Genomic DNA, 25,759 nt, shown 5'->3' on the forward strand with positions numbered 1-25,759 from the left:
TAGAGGAGCTTGGTGAGCCACAGGCCATGCGGTCACAAAGAGTTGGATGTGAGTGAGCAACAAACAAAGCAGTCTTCCGTGGATTGCTCCCTTTGACCTAATGTAAACAGAGAAAACAAATGCACATCCTTGTGTGAGCATATTTTTGTGTTGCAGTTTGCATCTCATAATCATGGGACAGTTTTTTTCTGCCATCCAACCTGAGTTTGCAAGTCATCTCTCAGCCTCATGTGATCTTAATCGAGACACAAATGTTGGGCTCATACAAATACCTGTTCTGCCATCATGAGTAAACAAAAACTTGTCAACTTGAAAAAAGCACAGTGTGAGAGTTGTGAGTTAAGTTTTATTTGGGGCAAAATGAGGACTGCAGCATGGGAGATAGCACCTCAGATAGCTTTGAGAAACTGCTCTGAAGAGGCAAGGGGAAAGTCAGCATATATGTGATTTTGGTGAAGGGGGAATACATGCAATCAAGTACATATTTTTCCAGAAAGCTTCTGATAATTTTGTGAAGCTTTCTGCTCGTCACAAGGAACAGTCGTCATGATGAAGGATTTTAGTGATTTTTAATTATGAGAAAATGCAAGAATTGAACTCATAAAGTTGGCTACTGAAAATATCTAACTATCTGAAGGCGTGTCCTGCCAGTTTTCCCCAGAGCACAGTGTCTTATTTTTGCTGTCCACCTGAACTCCTTTCAGGGGTTGTTGAAGGTCAGCAGCTGCAGCAGCACATGATTTAATCCTCATAGAGGTAGATGGCAAGGGCCAATGATAAGTGCCAATTTGTTGTGGGCAAGGTAAATACAAAATAGATTATACTCAAAGAAGTTCCAGTTTGAGAACATGGTCTACAATCGCAAAAGAAGTCTATGCTAAAATGCTATGTAGACTTAGGCTGAGAAATAAAACTTCTCATCCTGACTAGTGTTATGGTAAAGGAGACAGGTAGAATGAAAGGAGACTCTTAAATCCTTTTGATTTTTTTTCTTTCAATATCTGCTCCCATATATTTAGCCTGAATTCCTTAAAGGCATAAAAAAAGCCTAAATTTTCTTTGTCAATTCTTCATACAGCAATTGTATGGTACTTGCTTCATATTCATGATCAGAAAATATCATTTGTTTTAAATTTCAGGCAGTATCAGTTCTCTCTAGGCATTACACTTGTGTCAAATTTAGAAAGAACTTGTATTGGAGAAACACCTTGATCATGCACTTTGAAGTAAGCAGTAATATGACAGAGATGCCCAAACTAGAAAATTACAAAGGACAAAAACAACTGTTTATCTCATCCCCTCTCCCCCAGTGATATTTCTCATGTTCAGAACTTTTTATCTACTAAGTATTTATTGAAGAAATTAAAATGGATTTGAATCCTAATCCTGCACTTAACTAGCTATATGTGTGGGAGTTAAAAATCTTAGAGACACACAACTTCCTTCCAGGTTAAAATGTGGTTATGGGACACACTTCCCAAGGCTGGTAGTAAATTTATTTTATGTAAATTGCCTAACAATATCAAGGAATAGGAATTCAAGTGGTCAATAAACTTTACTCAACTTCTTGTCACTTAATAAGCAGTTTGGAAAAGGTTTGACTTTAGAATATAAAGACTATAGCAAAAGTGACATTTCAGGTCTGGCCTAGAAATAGCATCTCTCTTTTAAATCAAGATAAACGATAACAGATTTCGGTTATTTTATTGGCTATCCCAGTGCACATAGCAAATACTTCTGAGTCAACAACTAAGCATGGATATTCCATTGTGTGGAAAAGGATAAAAATAAATGTGCTCACTGGCCTACGTCCATCCCCACTGAGAAGGACAAATGATTTTCTTGGACAGTGTTAGTCCAATATCCAGTATAAAGTTAAATCAACCTGCTCAGGTCATGTTGATGGAAGATAGTGCTGCTGTCACCTGACTTTAGAAGGAATTTGAATATGATGCCAACAGCAACTGCATTTAACAGCTAAAGGATGAACAGTTATAAGACTATCCTCACTTCTTAACCCCTGTGTAACTTAGTTTTTTTTTTTTTTTTTAATGATGTTTGACCTTTTAACAGAACACCAGTGATTGACACTGAAAAACAAGCATCTGGTAAAGTTTCAGAGATAGGTAGGCAAATAAATATTGATCCATATTTATATCTGTCTACCTATAGATATAGGCTTTCCTGGTGGCTCTGTGGTAAAGAATATGCCTGCAGTGAAGCAGATGCAGGATCAATCCTGGGTCAGAAAGATCCCATGGAGAAAGAAACGGCAATCCAAACCCACTCCAGTATTCTTGCCTGGGAGGTCCCATGGACAGGGAAACCTGGTCAACTACAGTCCCTGGGGTTGCAAAAGAGTCAGATATAACTTAACTACTAAATAACAACAACCTATTGACATATATTTTGATATTGATATTTATCTATCTTGTGGTTATTTAAAATAACAGGATATTAGAAAAAACCCTAAATATCTTACAATGGAGTAATAGTTGCCAGCCATAGCCTATATACTTGGATGAATATGATGCATGTATTAAGAATATTAAAATCAAGTACCTCTTGCAATATTGGGATTATATAAGAGAAAATATTAAGTGAAAAAGTCATGTTAAAAATAGTTTCCTCATAAGCATAGCCATGAGAAAAGCAGAAAATCTAGAAGAGAATATGCAAAATTAATAATAGTTCTGTTAGAATGATTGCTGTTTTCCCGATATCATTATTATGGTATATTGCTTTTGTATTTCAAGATTAAAAATTACTGTCATCGTCAACCCTCATAAGAAAGAATAACTCTTCTGAAAAACTAATCATAGCTTGTAAATCTATGTATTTTACAGTGGTATATATCACAGTGTTTTTTGTGTTAATGAATAATTTGGAACAATTCTCGTGTCCAAAAATATCTGATTAGTTTAACAAATTAATACATATTCCAATAGCAGGAATAAAATAGAGAACTAGAAGAATACTATGGAGACACTAAACAGCCTGCTTTCAAGGATTATTTAATGACATTAGGAAATAATAAGTAGGATAAAAAGGCAGATATGGGTTATAATAGACGCATCATTATATGCACATATAGTGAAAAACTACTGGAAGTATATAACACATAGCCAAGCACCAGCAGAAGTTATCTATGGCCACTTTACATTGTTCCTTACTTATTTCCATATTTAGTTTTCTTTACAATAAGAATTTTAATCCTCTTTACAACAATAGAAAAGTAGAACAAAAGGACAAAGTACTCTGAAGAGCTTACACTCTTCGACAGTGTGTTTCTTAGGTTAAGGCAGTGTCAGTTACAATACATTCCCAACCTTTAACTCATGATTCTTTTATAATCCACTCAATTCCTTAAGTTGTGACAGACATATAATAGATGCCAAGAACCATATTCTTTTGTTTGATTCATAAGTAACTCAAGGGAAGTGTCTTAGAAATAGCATCCCCAGAGGCAGTCCTAAGATGGTGGAGGAATAGAACAGGGAGACCACTTTCTCCCCCACAAATTCATCAAAAGAACATTTGAACACCAAGCAAATTCCACAAAACAACTTCTGAATGCTGGCAGAGGACTTCAGGCACCCAGAAAGGCAGCCCATTGTCTTTGAAAGGAGATGGAGAAGTCTTGAGGCTACTGTAAGAATAAGACTGAAAACCAAAGGCAGGAGGCTTAAGTCCAAATCCTGAGAACACCTGAGAACTCCTGAATCCAGGGAATATTAGTTGATAGGAGCTCAGCAAATGCCACCATACCTACACTGAAACCAAGCACCACCCAAGGGCCAACAAGTTCCAGAGCAAGACATACCATGCAAATTCTCCAGCAGCACAGGAACATAGCTCTGAGCTTCAATATACAGGCTGCCCAAAGTCACACCAAACCCACTGACATCTCAAAACTCATTACTGGACACTTCATTGCACTCCAGAGAGAAGAAATCCAGCTCCACCCACCAGAACACTGACACAAGCTTCCCTAACCAGGAAGCCTTGACAAGCCACTCATCCAACCCCACCCACAGCGAGGAACCTCCAATATAAAGAGGAACCACAAACTGCCAGAATATAGAAAGGCCACCCCAAACACAACAATAAACAAGATGAAAAGGCAGAGAAATACCCAGCAGATAAAGGAACAGGATAAATGCCCACCAAACCAAAGAGGAAGAGATAGGGAATCTACCTGATAAAGAATTCCAAATAATAATAGTGAAAATGACCCAAAACCTTGAAAACAAACTGGAGTTACAGATAAATACCCTGGAGACAAGGATCAAGAAGATGCAAGAAAGGTTTAACAAGGACCTGGAAGAAATAAAAACAGAGTCAATATATAATGAATAATGCAATCAGATCAGATCAGATCAGTCGCTCAGTCCTGTCCGACTCTTTGTGACCCCATGAATCACAGCACGCCAGGCCTCCCCATCTATCACCAACTCCCAGAGTTCACTGAGATTCACGTCCATTGAGTCAGTGATACCATCCAGCCATCTCATCCTCTGTCGTCCCCTTCTCCTCCTGCCCCCAATCCCTCCCAGCATCAGAGTCTTTTCCAATGAGTCAACTCTTTGCATGAGGTGGCCAAAGTACTGGAGTTTCAGCTTTAGCATCATTTCTTCCAAAAAAATCCCAGGGCTAATCTCCTTTAGGATGGACTGGTTGGATCTCCTTGCAGTCCAAGGGACTCTCAAGAGTCTTCTCCAACACCACAGTTCAAAAGCATCAATTCTTTGGCGCTCAGCCTTCTTCACAGTACAACTCTCACATCCATACATGGCCACAGGAAAAACCATAGCCTTGACTAGATGAATCTTTGTTAGCAAAGTAATGTCTCTGCTTTTGAATATGCTATCTAGGTTGGTTATAACTTTGCTTCCAAGGAGTAAGCGTCTTTTAATTTCATGGCTGCAGTCACCATCTGCAGTGATTTTGGAGCCCAGAAAAATAAAGTCTGACACTGTTTCCACTGTTTCCCCATCTATTTCCCATGAAGTGATGGGACCAGATGCCATGATCTTTGTTTTCTGAATGTTGAGCTTTAAGCCAACTTTTTCACTCTCCACTTTCACTTTCATCAAGAGGCTTTTTAGTTCCTCTTCACTTTCTGCCATAAGGGTGGTGTCATCTGCATACCTGACGTTATTAATATTTCTTCCGGCAATCTTGATTCCAGCTTGTGTTTCTTCCAGTCCAGCGTTTCTCACGATGTACTCTGCATAGAAGTTAGATAAGCAGGGTGACAATATACAGCCTTGACGAACTCCTTTTCCTATTTGGAACCAGTCTTTTGTTCCATGTCCAGTTCTAACTGTTGCTTCTTGACCTGCATACAAATTTCTCAAGAGGCAGATCAGGTGGTCTGGTATTCCCATCTCTTTCAGAACTGTCCACAGTTTATTGTGATCCACACAGTCAAAGGCTTTGGCATAGTCAATAAAGCAGAAATAGATGTTTTTCTGGAACTCTCTTGCTTTTTCCATGATCCAGCGGATGTTGGCAATTTGATCTCTGGTTCCTCTGCCTTTTCTAAAACCAGCTTGAGCATCAGAAGTTCACGGTTCACATATTGCTGAAGCCTGCAATAAATGAGATCAAAAACACTCTGGAGGGAACCAACAGTAGAATAATGGAGGCAGAAGATAGGATAAATGAAGTAGAAGATAGAATGGTAGAAATAAATGAATCAGAGAGGAAAAAAGAATTAAAAGAAATGAGGACAACCTCAGAGACATCTGGGACAATGTTAAACGCCCCAACATTGGAATCATAGGAGTCCCAGAGGAAGAAGACAAAAAGAAAGAGCATAAGAAAATACTTGAGGAGATAATAGTTGAAAACTTGCCTAAAATGAGGAAGGAAATAATCACCCAAGTCCAAGAAACCCAGAGAGTCCCAAACAGGATAAACCCAAGGTGAAACACCCCAAGACACATATTAATCAAATTAACAAAGATCAAACACAAAGACCAAATATTAAAAGCAGCAAGGGAAAAGCAACAAATAACATACAAGGCACTTCCCATAAGGATAACAGCTGATCTTTCAGTAGAAACTCTTCAGGCTAGAAGGGAATGGCAGGACATACTTAAAGTGATGAAAGAAAATAACTTACAGCCCAGATTACTGTACCAGCAAGGATCTCGTTCAAATATGAAGGAGAAATCAAAAGCTTTACAGAGAAGCAAAAGCTGAGAGAATTCAGCACCACCAAACCAGCTCTCCAACAAATGCTAAAGGATTTTCTCTAGACAGGAAACGCAGAAAGGGTGTATCAACTCGAACCCAAAACAATAAAGTAAATGTCAATGGGATCATACTAATCAATAATTACTTTAAATGTAAATGGGTTGAATGCCCCAAACAAAAGACAAAGACTGGCTGAATGGATAAAAAAACAAGACCCCTATATGTGTTGTCTACAAGAGACCCACCTTGAAACAAGGGACACATACAGACTGAAAGTGAAGGGCTGGAAAAAGATATTCCATGCAAATACAGACCAAAAGAAAGCAGGAGTAGCAATACTCATATCAGATAAAATAGACTGTAAAACAAAGGCTGTGAAAAGAGACAAAGATGGGCACTACATAATGATCAAAGGATCAATCCAAGAAAAAGATATAGCAATTATAAATATATATGCACTGAACATAGGAGAACCGCAATATGTAAGGCAAATGCTAACAAGTATGAAAGGGGAAATTAACAATAACACAATAATAGTGGGAGACTTTAATACCCCACTCACACCCATGGATAGATCAACTAAACAGAAAATTAACAAGGAAACACAAACTTTAAATGATATAATAAGTCAGTTAGACCTAATTGATATCTATAGGACATTTCACCCCAAAACAATGAATTTCACCTTTTTCTCAAGGGCACACAGAACCTTCTCCAGGATAGATCACATCCTGGGCCATAAATCTAGCCTTGGTAAATTCAAAAAAATTGAAATCATTCCAAGCATCTTTTCTGACCACAATGCAGTAAGATTAGATCTCAATTACAGGAGAAAAACTATTAAAAATTCCGACATATGGAGGCTGAACAACATGCTGCTGAATAACCAACAAAACACAGAAGAAATAAAAAAAAGAAATTAAAATATGCATAGAAATGAATGAAAATGAAAACACAACAACCTAAAACCTATGGGACACTGTAAAAACAGTGCTAAGGGGAAGGTTCATAGCAATACAGTCATACCTCAAGAAACAAGAAAAAAGTCAAATGAATAAACCTAACTCTACACCTAAAGCAACTAGAAAAGGAAGAAATCAAGAATCCCAGGGTTAGTAGAAGGAAAGAAATGCAGAAATAAATGCAAAAGAAACAAAAGAGACCATAGCAAAAATCAACAAAGCCAAAAGCTGGTTCTTTGAGAAGATAAATACAATTGACAAACCATTAGCCAGACTCATCAAAAAAACAAAGGGAGAAAAATCAACAAAATTAGAAATGAAAATGGGGAGATCACAACAGACAACACAGAAATACAAAGGATCATAAGAGACTATTATCAACAACTATAAGCAAATAAAATGGACAACTTGGAAGAAATGGACAAATTCTTTGAAAAGTACAACTTTCCAAAACTGAACCAGAGAAAATCTTAACAGACCCATCACAAGCACAGAAATTGAAATTGTAATCAGAAATCTTCCAACGAACAAAAGCCCAGGACCACACGGCTTCACAGCTGAATTCTACAAAAAATTTAGAGAAGAGCTAACACCTATCCTACTCAAACTGTTCCCAAAAATTGCAGAGGAAGGTAAACTTCCAAACTCATTCTATGAGGCCACCATCACCCTAATACCAAAATCTGACAAAGATGCCACACACACACACACACAAAATCTACAGGCCAATATCACTGATGAACATAGATGCAAAAATCCTTAACAAAATTCTAGCAATCAGAATCCAACAACATATTAAAAAGATCATACATCATGACCAAGTGGGCTTTTTCCCAGGGATGCAAGGATTCTTCAATATCCACAAATCAATGTAATACACCACATTAACAAATTGAAAAATAAAAGCCATATGATTATCTCAATAGATGCAGAGAAAGCCTTTGACAAAATTCAACATCCATTTATGATAAAAACTCTCCAGAAAGCAGGAATAGAAGGAACATACCTCAACATAATAAAAGCTATATATGACAAACCCACAGCAAACATTATCCTTAATGGTAAAAAATTGAAAGCATTTCCCCTAAAGTCAGAAACAAGACAAGGGTGCCCACTCTCACCACTATTATTCAACATAGTTTTGGAAGTTTTGGCCACAGCAATCAGAGCAGAAAAGAAACAAAAGGAATCCAGATTGGAAAAGAAGTAATACTCTCACTGTTTGCAGATGACATGATCCTCTACATAGAAAACCCTAAAGACTACACCAGAAAATTACTAGAGCTAATCAATGAATATAGTAAAGTTGCAGGATAGAAAATCAACATGTAGAAATCCCTTGCATTCCTATACACTAACAATGAGAAAACAGAAGAGAAATTAAGGAAACAATTCCATTCACCATTGCAACAAAAAGAATAAAATACTTAGGAATATTACTACCTAAAGAAACAAAAGACCTATACATAGAAAACTATAAAACACTGTTGAAAGAAATCAAAGAGGACACAAATAGATGGAGAAATATATCATGTTCATGGATTGGAAGAATCAATATAGTGAAAATGAGTATACTACCCAAAGCAATCTATAGATTCAGTGCAATCCCTATCAAGCTACCAATTGTATTTTTCACAGAACTAGAACAAATAATTTCACAATTTGTATGGAAATACAAAAAAAACTCAAATAGCCAAAGCAATCTTGAGAAAGAAGAATGGAACTGGAGGAATCAACCTGCCTGACTTCAGGCTCTACTACAAAGCCAGTCATCAAGATGGTATGGTACTGGCACAAAGACAGAAGTATAGATCAATGGAACAAAATAGAAAGCCCAGAAATAAATTCACACACCTATGGACACCTTATCTTTGACAAAGGAGGCAAGAATATACAATGGAGAAAAGACAATCTCTTTAACAAGTGCTGCTGGGAAAACTGGTCAACCAGTTGTAAAAGAATGAAACTAGAATACTTTCTAACACCATACACAATAGTAAACTCAAAATGGATTCAAGATCTAAACGTAAGACCAGAAACTATAAAACTCCTAGAGGAAAACATAGGCAAAACACTCTCCGACATAAACCACAGCAGGATCCTCTATGACCCACCTCCCAGAATATTAGAAATAAAAGCAAAAATAAACAAATGGGACCTAACTAAAATTAAAAGCTTCTGCACAACAAAGGAAATTATAAGCAAGGTGAAAAGACAGGCTTCAGAATGGGAGAAAATAATAGCAAATGAAGCAATGGACAAAGAATTAATCTCAAAAATATATAAGCAAATCCTGCAGCTCAATTCCAGAAAAATAAATGACCCAATCAAAAAGTGGGCCAAAGAACTAAGCAGACTTTTCTCCAAAGAATCCATACAATGGCTAACAAACATATGAAAAGATGCTCAACATAACTCGTTATCAGAGAAATGCAAATCAAAACCACAATGAGGTAACATTTCATGCCAGTCAGAATGACTGCTATCCAAAAGCCTACAAGCAATAAATGCTGGAGAGGGTGTGTAGAAAAGGGAACCCTCTTACACTGTTGATGGGAATGCAAACTGGTAGAGCCACTGTGGAGAACAGTGTGCAGATTCCTTAAAAAACTGGAAATAGAGCTGCCTTATGACCCAGCAATCCCACTGCTGGGCATACACACTGAGGAAACCAGAATTGAAAGAGACACGTGTACCCCAATGTTCATCACAGCACTGTTTATAACAGCCAGGACATGGAAGCAACCTAGATGCCCATCATCAGATGAATGGATAAGAAAGCTGTGGTACATATACACAATGGAACATTACTCAGCCATTAAAAAGAATACATTTGAATCAGTTCTAATGAGGTGGATGAAACTGGAGCCTATTATAGAGAGTGAAGTAAGCCAGAAAGGAAAACACCAATATAGTATAGGAACGCATATATGGTATTTAGAAAAATGATAACAATAACCCTATATGTGAGACAGCAAAAGAGACACAGATGTATAGAACAGTCTTTTGGACTCTGTGGGAGAGTGCAAGGGTGGGATGATATAGGAGAATGGCATTGAAACATGTAAATTATCACATGTGAAAGGAATCAACAGTCCAGGTTCGATGCATGATATAGGGTACTTGGGGCTGGTACACTGGGATGACCAGAGGGATGGGATGGGGAGGGAGGTGGGAGGGGTGTTCAGGATGGGGAACACATGTACACCCATGGTGGATTCATGTTGATGTATGGCAAAACCAATACAAAGTAAAATAAATAAAACTGGAAAAAAAAGAAGAAAAGAAAAGAAATAGCATCCCCATGCCTTTGTGAGGTTATTTTGATTATTTTATAACTGATCTCAACACATTAATCTATCTGAATCTTCTCTATCTCCTATTTCTCATTTGTCTAAGTTCATATTGAAAGAAGATGAACTAAAGAAATTTAGGATGCCTTAACTGTCTCCTTCAGCAGTGGCTTGGGATGCCAGATCCCAAGCTTCATGATGTGGCATTTCACTCAACTACAGAAGTGGTGGAAGAGGCCAGAAACTTAGGATGTGTGGCTAGCAAGCTTTGTTTCAAAGAAGGAGTTGAAGGAGTGGGTACCATGGTGTCCAACTGAATCAGACTCAAGTGGACTAGTAGTCTCCTGGGGCTCTGGCGATCATGGAAGGAAGCCAATCAGAGGAAAATCATAAGATGTGTTCAATATAGCAGAGAAGATAAAGACCATGCGTGAAAGAGGGGTTGTGTAGAGTTAAGTTCTCTCCAAAACAAACTGTGAGACAAGTATTCAAATGCAAACAGATTGTTGAAAGGAGGTTTCACGCATATATACTCAGTTTTTTTCCAAATATTTGTGACCCCATGCCTGCAGCCTGCTGGGCTCCTCTGCCCATGAGATTTCCCAGACAAGAATGCTGGAGTGGGTTGTCTTGAAACCACTTCTCCTGAGCCTTCTACCTGCATTGCGGGTAGATTCTTTACCACTGAGCCACCAAAGAAACCCAGTGCTTCCATTGGTCAAATCCTAACCTTGCCCCAGGAGAAGGTTGCAGAAAGAACCTATGGGAGAATTGAGAAGTGAGACAGAAGAAAAAAATCATAAGGGTGCATTATTTGCATGATATTTATGATAGCAAGTAGAGCTCTTTAGAAGAGCTCTGACTTATTAGAAAAGACCCTGATGCTGGGAAAGATTGAAGGCAGGAGGAAGAGGGGACAACAGAGGATGAGATGGTAGGAAGGCATCACTAACTCAACAGACATGAGTTCAAGCAAGCTCTGGGAATTGGTGATGGACAGGGAAGCCTGGTGTGCTGCAGTCCATGGGATCACAAAGAGTCAGACATGACTGAGCTATTGAACTGAACTGAACTGAACTGAGAGTTCTTTACACAGACTCTTTATCTAGGAGTTGAAGAACCAGGTTGTTTATCAGCTATCATCTGTGATTGATTGGAGGTTGCTTTCTGGCACTTTCTAACACACCGAGCATATGGACTGGGCAGTGACTGACAGAGGAAGAACCTTTTTTAAAAAAATGACCTGTGTTTGCAGTTATAAGTGAGCATACATATTACTAGTGAATGGTGAGGGAATGTGAGACATACCAAGAGTACATGATTTAGGGAGAACTATAAAAAAAAGATTGGAATATGCAAATAAAATTATGATAGATCCCCAAATCAAGTGGAAGTAAAAAAAAAAAAAGGAGCATGATAAATTCTGGAGTAATATGCAAAAAGATTTATAAAATTTATTTATTTCTGGCTGTGCAAGGTCTTTGTTGCTATGTGTGCGCTTTCTCTACTTGCAGATAATGGGGCTATTCTTTGTTGCAATGTGTGGGCTTCTCATTGTGGTGGCTTCTCTTGTTACTGAGCATGGGCTCTAGGAGCACAGGCTTAGTTGCTCCCTGGTGAGTGGGATCTTCCCAGACCCAGGGATCAAATCTGTGTACCCTGAATTGGCAGGAGGATGCTTAACCACTGGCCCACCAGGGAAGTTCTGTCATAGCTCAGTTCAGTTCAGTCACTCAGTTGTGTCTGACTCTTTGTGACCCCATGAACCGCAGCACACCAAGCCTCTCTGTTCATCACCAACTCCCGGAGTTCACCCAAACCCATGTCCATCGAGTCAGTGATGTCATCCAAACATCTCATCCTCTGTCATCCCCTTCTCCTCCTGCCCTCAATCTTTCCCAGCATCAGGGTCTTTTCAAATGAGTCAGCTCTTCACAACAGGTGGCCAAATTATTGGAGTTTCAGCTTCAACATCAGTCCTTCCAATGAACACCCAGGACTGATATCCTTTAGGATGGACTGGTTGGATCTCCTCGCAGTCCAAGGGACTCTCAAGAGTCTTCTCAGCACCACAGTTCAAAAGCATCATTTCTTTGACCCTCAGCTTTCTTTATAGTCCAACTCTCACATGCATACATGACCACTGGAAAAACCATAGCCTTGACTAGATGGACCTTTGTTGGCAAAGTAATGTCTCTGCTTTTGAATATGCTGTCTAGGTTGGTCATAACTCTCCTTCCATGGAGTAAGCGTCTTTTAATTTCATGGCTGCAATAAACATTAATCTAAAGAGTCTCCAGAATGGATAATGGGGAAAAGCATAGAATTAGGTAGACCATCTTGAACCAAATTCTGTAATGGTAACACAACCATTATCATTCAACATATTATACTAAACTTACTTACTAAACTATACTTACTATACTAAAACCTTATGGTAATCTTTACCAAAAACAGAGGCTGTTTCTTGTACTGTCAATTTCCACTTTATTTCTTCTACATCCTTTCTATTTAAGAGCTTTATAATCTAACAACTATGAATAGCATAGCAATATACATTATTTTGGAGAAAGTCTGACGCTGTAAAAAGTGATCAAACTCTAATTATATCATTCATATATATATATATATACACATACACACACACACATATATGTATATGAACTCTCTCTCTCACACGTGCATATGATGACTACCACTACTATCATCACCTCGAGTGTTCATTATGATCATGGGTATATCTTTTCATTTTTTTAATACATAAACTTATGACTAATTGTATAACCATTGTTGTCTTAGCTACAGAAGTCACTGTATAACACAGAAGGTAAAGTATTTGTTCCCATAGATGTCCCATAGATCATTTTATGGGAATTAAATGAGTTAATCCACATAACACACTTAAATATTATCACATTCTTAATTATTATATATATACTTTTTATACGGAGGTTGGATATTTTTTAATCCATCAAGTTTCCTACCTACATCACACTGTGAAGATTTTTTTTATGTCTTTAAATATCTTTTAAATGTCATTTTAATGGTTGTTTAGCATTATATCATATGGACATATAATTTTAACCAAGCATTACTTGATAGGTTTTTATAGAGTTTCCAATTTGGGACTGTCATATTTACTGCTGTGATGAATAATCTTAGAAATAAATGTCTGTTTTGGAGTTTTAGGATACTTTTTGAACTGCTATATAGTGCTAAATCACAAAAAAGTGCCAATAGCCTCCCCCCAGCCTCAATTTTTGGTTCATTTCAATATCTGAAATGTGATGAATTAGCACATGGAGTATGCTTAATACCTAGCATATATTGTAAATAAGAAAAAGTCTGTGGTTTCAATGAGCTTCTGGACTTGTAGACACGTTGTGTTATTTCTTCAAGTTGTAGAAATGCAGATAAGAAGGTTAGCATTTAATCTGGGAATTCATGAAGAGTTTATAGGAAAAAGAATACTGGGAGTGTGTCATGGAAGATTTGGATAGATCACCAATAGCTTTAAGATGGAAACATGATTTTACAAGCTGAACTTATTTTAATATCATGAAGTTATTATTGTTAACTAACTACTAATATTAGTGTTACTACTAATGTTAGTAGACTTCATTTCTTTAAGAATTCAACTTCCAAGTTTTATTCCAAGTCCTCAAAGCCCTAGGTAGTATCCTACTGCCCTACCACCATGGAGAACTAGGATCTGCCAAGTACTCATTGGCATTCATAACTCTACTCATTATTTTTATGTATTTAGTGGGCTCTTAAATGTATCAATATTTGTGTATGTTGAGCTTTATGTTCAAAACATATGTTTTAGGCTAATAGCACACTAATGAACAATATAGACACGAATCAAGTAACAAGTTTCTACTCTGATAGAATTTTAATCCGTCAATTTAAGAAGTTGCTTGCAATAGCAGTAATTATAGGAAATACTCAAGTTTTAAAAACAATGCATATTTGCTCTGCAGCACTAATCTAAGCATTTTGTTAAAGGACATGGAACCAAAACTGAAATTATTTCTCGAAAGTAAATATCTGCCTCCCAACAGTATAAAGGATGAAGTTAAAAAAGAGGACAAGGTACTGTGTGTTGCACAAAATATTGCAGAATAAATGAACTGGACATTTTTTTTTCAATTTTAAATGTATATGACTTTACAAGGCATAGTTCTAGGTACAATTATTAGTGTTTCCTTCTACTCTAGTAGCAGGTAGCAGAGAATGTAGAACACTTGAAACAAAATCTGTTTTACACATTTTGCCTCAAAGATACTCTACAGTTGTCTTAACTCTCAAGATGAAAGAGAGGGAAAAATTATATTTTGATGACATATACAAGGCTTCAGGTGACCACAGAATATGTCACAGGCTGCTACAGAGTTCCCAGTATCATACTCAGGGTGACTGGAAAAATAACAAACTGCATTGCATCTTGTTCACAACAAACCAGTGTCTTTTAAATTTTACAGAATAAACATATAAATATACATATCTGTGTATGTGTATATATAAGATATGTATTTGTATATATGTATATATACACATAAGCATCTCAATAAAAAACTTTCTCCTAGGGGCAGTATATTGTTTAAAAAGCAACCTATTTGTGATTTGGGTTTGATTGTATTGTTGAAAATGATTTTATATAGTACTGTGTGTCAAGTAAGACATTTCCATTATGAGACCCACTAAAGATTCCTACCCCGGTGTGAGTTAGTTATCAGATGTGAGACAACAGCAATCTCATAAGCAGAAAGTAGTAAGAGCTAAACTGTCTCATGAGATGGGTTCAGATGAGTAATAAAATTAAAGCCAGTTCGAGCAGTGCTTATAAAAGTTTGATCAGCTTAGAAAGGATTTATTATATAGTTGAGAAACACAAAACCCTGTTTCCAGTAAGAATCCAATAGTTGTGTTCTGCAATGGATTGGGCTTCTCTGGGAAAGAAACAGATCCACATATAAATCTGCAGGCATATGGATTCAGAGGCATAGTTACCTTTTCCAAACTCTCTCTGTCAACTCTCCATATCTAGTCTGCATAATGTCTGACATAGACTTCTTGGGTCCTCTAGTATTTCTTTTCAGGTTTACAAAATCAAATGCAACAAAGGTCAAGCAGATATCATAAAAGAAGGCAGGGGACCAGATGGGAGCTGTGGAAAAGTGGACAGTCCATGTCCCATTTGAAGATGGTAGCAATTAGCATATGACCTCTAATAATTTGCTAACCCTTCTCTCCACTTGCTAGATATATGGCCTTGGTTCGGCAAAGATACTTATCTTGCTTGTGTCTCAGTTTCCACATTTGTAAATTGTAACAATTTCCTCTTAGGGTTATGATTCACTCATTCAATATCTATGTAAAAAATATCTACTCTGGGAATTTCCCTGGTACTCCCGTGGATAAGACTCTGTACTCCCAATGCAGGAAGCCTGGGTTCAATCCCTGATCAGGGATCTAGATTACACATGCCACACCTAAAACATCACTTGTGCTGCAACTAAGTCCTGGTGCAGCAAAATATTAAAAATTAAAATATCTACTCTAATAGAAACTATAGTAAGGGCTGCACATATAGCTGTGATCAAAAAGGCAAAGCCCCAGATCTCTGCAATTTATATTCAATGGGATTGACTTAACAAATACTTAATTTAGAAAGATGGTAACGATAACCCTGTATGCAAGACAGCAAAAGAGACACAGATGTATAGAACAGTCTTTTGGACTCTGTGGGAGAGGGCAAGGGTTGGATGATTTGGGATAATGGCATTGAAACATATATATTATCATATGTGTAATGAATCGCCAGTCCAGGTTCGATGCATGATATAGGGTGCTCGGGGCTGGTGCACTGGGATGACCCAGAGCCATGGGATGGGGAGGGAGTAAGGAGGGAGGTTCAGGATGGGGAACACGTGTACACCCATGGTGGATTCATGTCAATATATGGTGAAACCAATACAATAGTGTAAAGTAAGAAAAAAAAAAAAATTCAACATTCAGAAAACTAAAAACATACACACACACACACAAAGATAACATATTACATGTCAGTTACTAATAAAAAGCTATGTGGGCATAGAAATGGGTAGAGATTTGCTATTTTCAATTCAGTTCCGCCACCCAGTCATGTCTGACTCTTTACGACCCCATGGACTGCAGCACGCCAGGCTTCCCTGTTCATCACCAGTTCCCAGAGGTTGCTCGAACTCATGTCCATTGAGTTGGTGATGCCTTACTACCATCTCATGCTCTGTGGTCCCCTTCTCCTCCTGCCTTCAATCTTTCCCAGCATCAGCATCTTTACCAATGACTCAGTTTTCACATCAGGAGGTCAAAGTATTGGAGCTTCAGCTTCACCATCAGTCCTTCCAAAAATATTCAGGACTTATTTCCTTTACGATTGACTAGTTGGATATCCTTGCAGTCCAAGGGACTCTCAAGAGTCCTCTACAGCTCAAAAGCATCAATTCTTCTGTGCTCAGCTTTCTTTTTGGTCCAGTTCTCACCCATACATGACTACTGGAAAAACCATAGCTTTGACTACACAGACCTTTGTCAGGATAGTAATGTCTCTGCTTTTTAATATGCTATCTAGGTTGGTCATAGCCTCTCATGGCTGCAGTCACCATCTGCAGTGATTTTGGAGCCCCCAAAATAAAGTCTGACACTGTTTCCACTGTTTCCCCATCTATTTCCCATGAAGTGTTGGGACCAAATGCCATGATCTTCGTTTTCTGAATGTTGAGCCTTAAGCCAACTTTTTCACTCTCCACTTTCACTTTCATCAAGAGGCTTTTTAGTTCCTCTTCACTTTCTGCCATAAGGGTGGTGTCATCTGCATATCTGAGGTTATTGATATTTCTCCCAGCAACCTTGATTCCAGCTTGTGCTTCTTCCAGTCCAGCGTTTCTCATGATGTACTCTGCATATAAATTAAATAAGCAGGGTGACAATATACAGCCTTGAAGTACTCCTTTCCCAATTTGGAACCAGTGTATTGTTCCATATCCAGTTCTAACTATTGCTTGTTGACCTGCATACAGATTTCTCAAGAGGCAGGTAAGGTGGACTGGCATTCCCATCACTTGAAGAATTTTCCACAATTTGATACATACAGTCAAAGACTTTGGTGTAGTCAATAAAGCAGGAGGAGATGTTTTTCTGGAACTCTCTTGCTTTTTCTGTGATCCAGTGGATTTGGCAATTTGATCTCTGGTTCCTCTGCCTTTTCTAAAACCAGCTTGAACATCTGGAAGTTCTCGGTTCACACAATGTTGAAACCTCACTTGGAGAATTTTGAGCATTACTTTGCTAGAGAACGAGATGAGTGCAATTGTGCGGTAGTTTGAACATCCTTTGGCATTGCCTTTCTTTGGGATTGGAGTGAAAATTGACCTTTTCCAGTCCTGTGGCCACTGCTGAGTTTTCCAAATTTGTTGGCTTATTGAGTGCAGCACATTAACAGCATCATCTTTTAGGATTTGAAATAGCTTAGCTGGAATTCCATCACCTCAACTAGCTTTGTTCATAGTGATGCTTCCTAAGGCATGCTTGACTTCAGACTCCAGGATGCCTGGCTCTAGGTGAATGATCACACCTTTGTGGTTATCTGGGTCTTTAAGATCTTTTTATGTTCTTTAGTTGGCTTCTTATTGTAGAAAGGGATGGACATTTGCATTTTTTTTACAAGCTGATTTTTATAATTCCATGCTCTCTGTGAAGGAAACATTTGAGGAGAAAAGTGGATATGGTAAGGGATTAATCTGTGAGTAGGTCAGACAGGAAGAGTATTGCAGTAAAGGAGTCCACTACAGCACCTCTGACACTGATGTGTGTGTAGGGTGTTTTAAAACAGCATGAAATCCAGAGCCTCTAGAACAGTGGGTGAAAAATTGCTTTGTGCACCTTTAAAGAGATTGCACTGGAGACGTCCCAACAGCCCAATGATTAAGACTCAGCCTTCTAATGCAGGGTGCATAGATTTGATCCCTGGTTAAGGAACCAAGGTCCCATGTACCATGGCATGTGGACAAAATTTTTTTTTTAAATGATTGCACTGACTGTGTTCTGTACTCTGAAAAAGATGAAATCATAGGGGACAGTATTGAGCTGAAGAGTCACATGATGTGGCTTGAGATTTCTGTGAGTCACCACGACTGTGACTTCTTTGAAGGGAATAGACTCTAATGGGACTGGGAGGGGCATGCAGAAAATAGTGAGACTAGACTGTAATTGATGGTTACTTGAAGCAAGATGGTAATGTTGATTGAGTTGAGAAATGATTTATTTCAGGATGTATTTAAAGGTAAAGCCAATAGGATTTATTCATATGGGATATAGGAGGAGTTGAAGGTATAGCAAATATTTCTGGTCAAGTCACCTGCATAATGGAGTAGCTATTTACTGAGTTAGGAAAGGCACAAGGAGAATTCTTGTTTGAGCTTGAGAAATCAAGAATACATTTGTGAAATCAAGAATAAGTTTGTGCCTATTAGATGGAAAACAGAGGATAACTGCTTTAAACAGCAACTGGCATACATAAATGCATAATAAATATTATAATTATCACTATCTTCATTGTGAAATTACTGAAAGAGCGTTGCTGTCATGCTTTTTTTTTTTCAAGAAGAACTGTAAGTTTTATTTCACGAGAAAATATCATGATTTCAAATGTCAGAAACCGTAAAGCTCTTATTTTAGCTTCAGCTGAAGTGGAAAGTCCTGTGTACAGATTGATGATATCTCACCTCAGCACCTCCCATGCCTCACCTTTGGTGCATTAGATCTCTCTCTGAATCCATGGGAACTTGCTCAGTTCTTGAGCAGGTGAAACCTGAAAATATAGAAAGTTTAATTCCCCAGTGGCACCCATCAACGATTGAGGTCCAGGCTTTAGTTTCAACTAAGCTTTGATAGATGAATTTGAAAGGAACATGCAGTTCTTCAGAGGACACCTATCAAAAATGAAAATGAATCCAGTTGTTCAGAGTGGTTAATACACTTTATTAGCTTTTCCTCTGTCCTTATCTGACTCTGCAGCCTCACTCTGAGTTCCTGTGATCACCTCTAAAATAAAAATGAACTATCTGAACCACAAGTTCCTATTTTAGGCTTTGCTTTCAGTGGACTCTGTACCAAGACAATAGGGAATAAGAAAACAAAAATAATATGAAAGTTAAATATACACATCATGCCACCAGCTTGCTACCAATATTCATATTATCATGTATATTATTATTCCATGGGGAGCTGTACTCTGCTTAATGTGTTGTCCTATTCATAACTCAAGGCAGAAAAAATCCCCACTTTTGTCACAGGGTTTACATGATCGTAAGACATTAATGCCCTTATCATTCTAATAGATACAAGGTAAGTGGCACTAAGGAAGAGAGACAAATATACAAATTTTGTCTAGTTCAGATCTCCAAGAGAGAAAGTAGGAGGTAATATTAAAGAAGTATCCCCTTATATACAAGGCATAAGATCAGGTCTTATATGACGTTTCACTGAATATTCCTTATCACAGACCTTGGGAGAAGGCATATCTTAACACTTCAGATTATTAAGGAAACATGAGATGTAAACTGCTCAATATCACACAACTAGTTTGTAACATACCTTGACATAAAACATATATCATAGCCTATAGTCTTTAAGTCCATAAGACTACAGACTCTTTGAGATTTAATTATTATCTTAGTTTTCTTTGTTTCGATTAAATATCAGTTAATTTAATTAAACCTAAAGGGAGAGAATCAGATATTTATGGGATAAGGAAAATTCTAGAATTCTGGAAATTAAATTTTCTCTCTGGTGGGAAAAAATGATGGAATAAAAAAAATACAATGAAAAGTAAGTAAAGATGCTGTAATTGTTAAGTGTGGCCTACTTTTAGAGTCTTTGCTTTATAAGGGGTTGGAAATCTTTCAAGAGAAATGTTTAGAACTGTGAATTATTCAGAATTTTTTTTCTTATCCCCCATGTCATATAGTAATTTGCTTCTTAAAATATTTATGCATAAACTTTTTATCAATTTAAAGTTACCCTTTTCCTCTTGTAAATAAACTTAGAGAAAGAATGTTTATATGAATCCAGAAAGTCCTGGGGACATCTCTATAGAATAATAGTTTATTTTAAGCACTGAATATTTTTTATATAAATCTAAATTCAAACATTAGCCTATCAATTTTCTACTGGATTTTATTTTAGTTTAGTAGTGTCCAACTAAATCCCAGTGAAATGTAATGTGTTTCTATTAAGTTAATTAATTATCATATCCATCAATAGCCTTCATTAATTGTAGGCACTTTCAATAAACTTGATTAAATCACTTTATTGCTAATTCCTTTTCATAAATTTCAGTCAGTTTCCAGTTCGTTCAATATGTATGCCTAAAATCAGTCATCATGTATAGTATCTGCTGGGGGTGGGTGTCTTTTGCCCTTATTGAGCTGAGATGGGAACAAATCTATCTCATTTAAGTCAGTGTGAAACAGTACAATGCACAGACCCCATAAAATTCAATAGTTCTATACTAAGCATCACTGCTGACTTTCAGTTGCTAAAAATGTTAAAAATAATTCTAATTCAGCATGACCCAGTATTTCTTTGTAATTCTGTCAACTCTCAGAACCTGTTACAAACCCTTGTCTTTGGAATTATTCATTTTCCATGGATAATGTTTTCGAACATGAGGAGCAGCACTGAGTCACAGTGATGAGAAAGGGCTCTGAAGTCAAACTGCCTTGCTTTAGATCCTGCCAGTTCTTAATGATGCTACTATGGTTGGGCACACTACCTAACCTTCTGTGCCCCAGGTTTCTGCTGCAATAAGAATACTACCTAGCATTTTGTATTGTTGACTAGATTAAAACGTTTTGAAGTATGTGTGACCCACAGAAGTTTCTCAGTTTTAGTTGCTGTTATCACCATAGTTTATGATGTTGAAAATAAGCATTTTATGTAACAACCATGTGACAGACTGTTCTTTTGTGATTTATATCCACCTATCATTCCTTACATAGAGAAACCTTGTAAATGAGATACACTTTGCTTTGAGGCTCAGAGGATCAGTTGATAAAGTTCCTGATGTTATTCAGTGATAAAGATAGATTTGAACCAGGCCCATTTAAATCAGAACCTAGCCTGCTTCCATAGTGTTGTGCTGCCTTCCACTATTGGAGTTTTCCTTTGCAGGGAAGATTTTTATTGTAAAACCTTACTACTGTAATAATATATTCTAGGACAAAAAAGGGATAGATATATAGATGATCCAGATACAGATATAGATAAAGGTATAGATGGCAGGCATAGAGACAGATGCAGAGACAGAGATTGAGATGATAGAAATAGAGATCTGGGTCATTGTTTTTATTATGCTATACTGAGAAATAATGGTTTTAGAAAAAGAGGAAGGGAGCCTCATAGAACTCTCTCCATCATTAAGATTAGTGGGACAGAAAATTCCCTGGAAGTCCAGTGGTTAGGATTCTCTTCCTTCACTGCCTAGGATATGGGTTCTATCCCTGATCCGGGAACTAAGATACCCCAAGCGGCATGGTGCAGCCGAAAAATAAAATAAATAAATAAAGATTAGGGGGACAACATAACTTTCTAATAGCTTCACTTTCAAAGTGTCCTTAGGAAGATCTAAGTTAGATAAATCAATATGAAAAAATTTGGATAGAATAAAATATGTGCAATTTTATAAAAATATATTTAGAGTCTGCCAGCTTTTCATGAGCTGTCACGAATGTATAGACCATACTAACTGTTTACCTGCAGGTATATCTGCCTTCATCAGTGATTAAAATACATTTGTAAACTGGAGACAATAGTTGAGGTCAAAGGAGAAAAAATAGAATGGCATAGTCTACCAAGTTTGGACGAGTGTCAGAGATTTAATGAGTTCAAAGTCCCTAAACAAAGTGAGGTAAGGACCAAGAAAGTAAAGTACAAAAACAAATCTATGTCCTGATGTAGGGCTGCAAGTAGGCTGTGGAGGCAGGTACTGAATACTTGGTGGGAGTGAGTATGAAATCTGAATAAACTGGGAATCAAGTAAGGAGAATCCTAGGGTAGGTTTTTAATAATTTTGTTCATCCTGTAGTTTTCTATCACCTATTTTTAGACAATGATGTGATAGGAAGCTATGTCCTGAGATCTTAAAATTAGAATCACTGCAGTCACAGGGAAATCAAGGCAGCTCCTTAGTCTCTGCAAACTTTAATTGATAGCAAGTGAAGTTTGTCACCTCTGCTGCTGCTGCTTAAGTCGCTTCAATCGTGTCCGACTTTGTGCGACCCCACAGACGGCAGCCCACCAGGCTCTGCCGTCCCTGGGATTCTCCAGGCAAGAACACTGGAGTGGGTTGTCATTTTCTTCTCCAATGCATGAAAGTGAAAAGTGAAAGTGAAGTCGCTCAGTAAGTGTCCGACTCTTTGTGACCCCATGGACTACAGCCTACCAGGCTCCTCCGTCCATGGGATTTTCCAGCCAAGAGTACTGGAGTGGTAAGTACTTAATGAAGATTTATTGGCTACTCAGATAAAGGTGCTGGATGGACAATCATAAGTTTCTGTTACTATTAGTAGACTCAGTTAAAAAATGGGCAGTTTAGTCCTCATTTTAAAAAAATGCATAGGTCTGTTTCCTCACAGTCAGTATGCATAAATAGGTAAATAGGTGTCTTTTGACAACTTCTCTGGAGATATAAACAAAATGCTTGCATTACATGTAAACAAAGTCTTTTTAAAAAATTATTCTGGGTGTTTTAGTACATTGATAAATGGCTGTTTATTACTGAAGATTAGGATGTTTTGGGGAATATATATTGGGCTTCCCTTGTGATTCAGATGGTAAAGAATCTCCCTTCAATGTTGGAAACCTTGGTTCAATCCATGGATCAGAAAGATCCCCTGAAGAAGGGAATGACAACCCACTCCAGTATTCTTGCCTGGAGAATTTCATGGACAGAGGAGCCTGGTGGGCTCCAATCCATGGGGTTGCAAAGAGTTGGACATTGATAAATGGTTGTTATTGAAGATTTAGGATGTTTTAGGAAATATATGTTAGGAATTTAAATAGCAATAACATGTCAACACGTTTAAAAAATGATAATTACAATTTGCTATTATAATGTTAGCTTTAAAGTGTTTGTAAGAACATAAAAATGTCCAGCCAATTAGGAAGAAAAGGTAAGATAAACAAATCTAAAATAATAAGAGAACACAAAATCCAAAATCCTAAAGTAAACATATTTAGCATGCTACAAACATAGTCATTTTTTTGTGTGTGAGGCTCTGTTTCCTTTTTAACAATTAAAAAGTCATAGTAGTTTTTCCTCTAAAATTATCTTTGCTTGCCTAGAAATATAAAGTGTCTTGAGCAAAGTTAAAATAGTAGACAAGATAAGCACATCTTGAGTAGGTCACCTTGACTGGCATTGAAATAGAGTCAGACTAGTGTTTTTTTTTTTTTTAAAGATAAAGAGTAGTTTATGAAAGTGACAACTGTAGGCCAAATCAGAACGAGACATTTTATTTTTTATCCTTATTTGTAACTTAAGTTGCAATGCAGAGTAGCTTTTTTTTTCCCCCCAGCAGAAAAGTATAAATGAGGTGATTATTTTCTCCAGTTCTTTTCCCTGTTTACCTCCATGAACCATGACTTTTTCTCCAATATTCCATGATTTTGACTGCTGTAATATGGCAATACCATTAGAATATAAGAGCTCTAAGATTGGATCAAACCAGTATGGTAAACCATGTATAGGGGAAGTGGCATTTGTTTTCTTCTAAAATAAGTCTAGTTTGTATTCCTAAAATCATGCAAAGTATCTTCTGAGTCAACTTAAAGACCAAACAGAAAATTGGAAAATAAGTAATAAAGTGTAGATAGGTAGAGTTGAGAGGAGAGGTGGGCTGAGGGCAGAGGTGAAGAGTAAGGCTACGGGGGGATGGGATGACCTGGTAGATTGGGATTGACATATATACACAATTATGTAGAAAATAGATAACTAATAAGAACCTACTGTATAGCACAAAGAATTCTATATAGTGCTCTGTGGTGACCTAAATGGGAAGGAAATCCAAAAGAGAGGGGATATATGTGAACATACAGTTGATTCATTTTGCTGTACAATAGAAACTAACACAACATTGTAAGGCAACAGTACTCCAATAAAAATTAATTTAATAAAGAAGACTGTTGGAGGACTCATGAAACAGCGTTAGTCTGTGCTGTGAAGTCAAACCAGTGCCCTGTAGGAGCTGCCCCGAACTACACAAATTGCAGCCATTTAAAGAACAAAGAACAATTCAAGAAGGTAGAAGGAAAATACATATGAGATAGGTATGAGAAGAAGAAATTTAAGATAGTCATGGAAGAATTAGCTATCGTGAATTCATTTCTTATCCTTCTACTGCATATGCTGGTAATAATACCTTGTGTGAGATTAATTCTTACACCTCTGCTGAGATTCACTAATCCTGTACTGCTCTGGTATTTTAAAACTAGGTTTCTCTGCAAAAAGATTTTGGCTCAGTTGCTAAATGCATACCATTTTACATTAGAAGCAATGTAAATAATTCAAGTATCTTTAGTGTACCTGTCAGAAGAATGAAGAAGATTTGAAATTTACGTGTACATAAATGAGTGAGGGTGGTAGGTAAGAAGACAAGGTCTCTGATCCCTGGATTCTGTCTTGGCATATGATAGCTGTGTAGGGCCAATATTTCCCATTATAAGACAGAAATGAATCCATATTGATCTCTAATCTCTCTTGAGCATACTTTGGAAAAATGATATTTATTCACAGAGGAGGTACCATTCACTCTAATAATTTGTTTCAGATGAAAAATGAGCATGGCATCAAATTATACTAAGCTCTGGGACAAATGCAATTGTTTTATTTTCTCTTTTTTTTCTTAGCCAGGATGAATATTGTTATTTAGAACTCTATTATCCCTCATATTTGGATAAAACCTATGGCATCTTCTATAAAGTAGTTACGCCTAATACAAACAATCTATATCTGTGCTGTCTGACTCTTCCACTGAAATAAAAATGCAAGAGTTTTGTAATATATATATCTCCCCCCATACCATGGGATTCATACAGTAAGATAACAATCAATGTCTTTTTAATGAATGCTTGAAAAATTCTGTTCAACTATCAGGAAAACAGGTGTTCCTACACAAATTCTATTGGCTTAATTAATTCAACTGCATATATCTTTTACTGTGAGCCAATTCAAATCTCTTTTGGAAGAATGTAGAG

Source organism: Bos grunniens, chromosome 18 (genome assembly GCF_055505025.1).
Source record: "Bos grunniens cultivar Pamir isolate PY7600 chromosome 18, Bosgru_T2T1.0, whole genome shotgun sequence".
NCBI classification, from domain to species: Eukaryota; Metazoa; Chordata; class Mammalia; order Artiodactyla; family Bovidae; genus Bos; species Bos grunniens.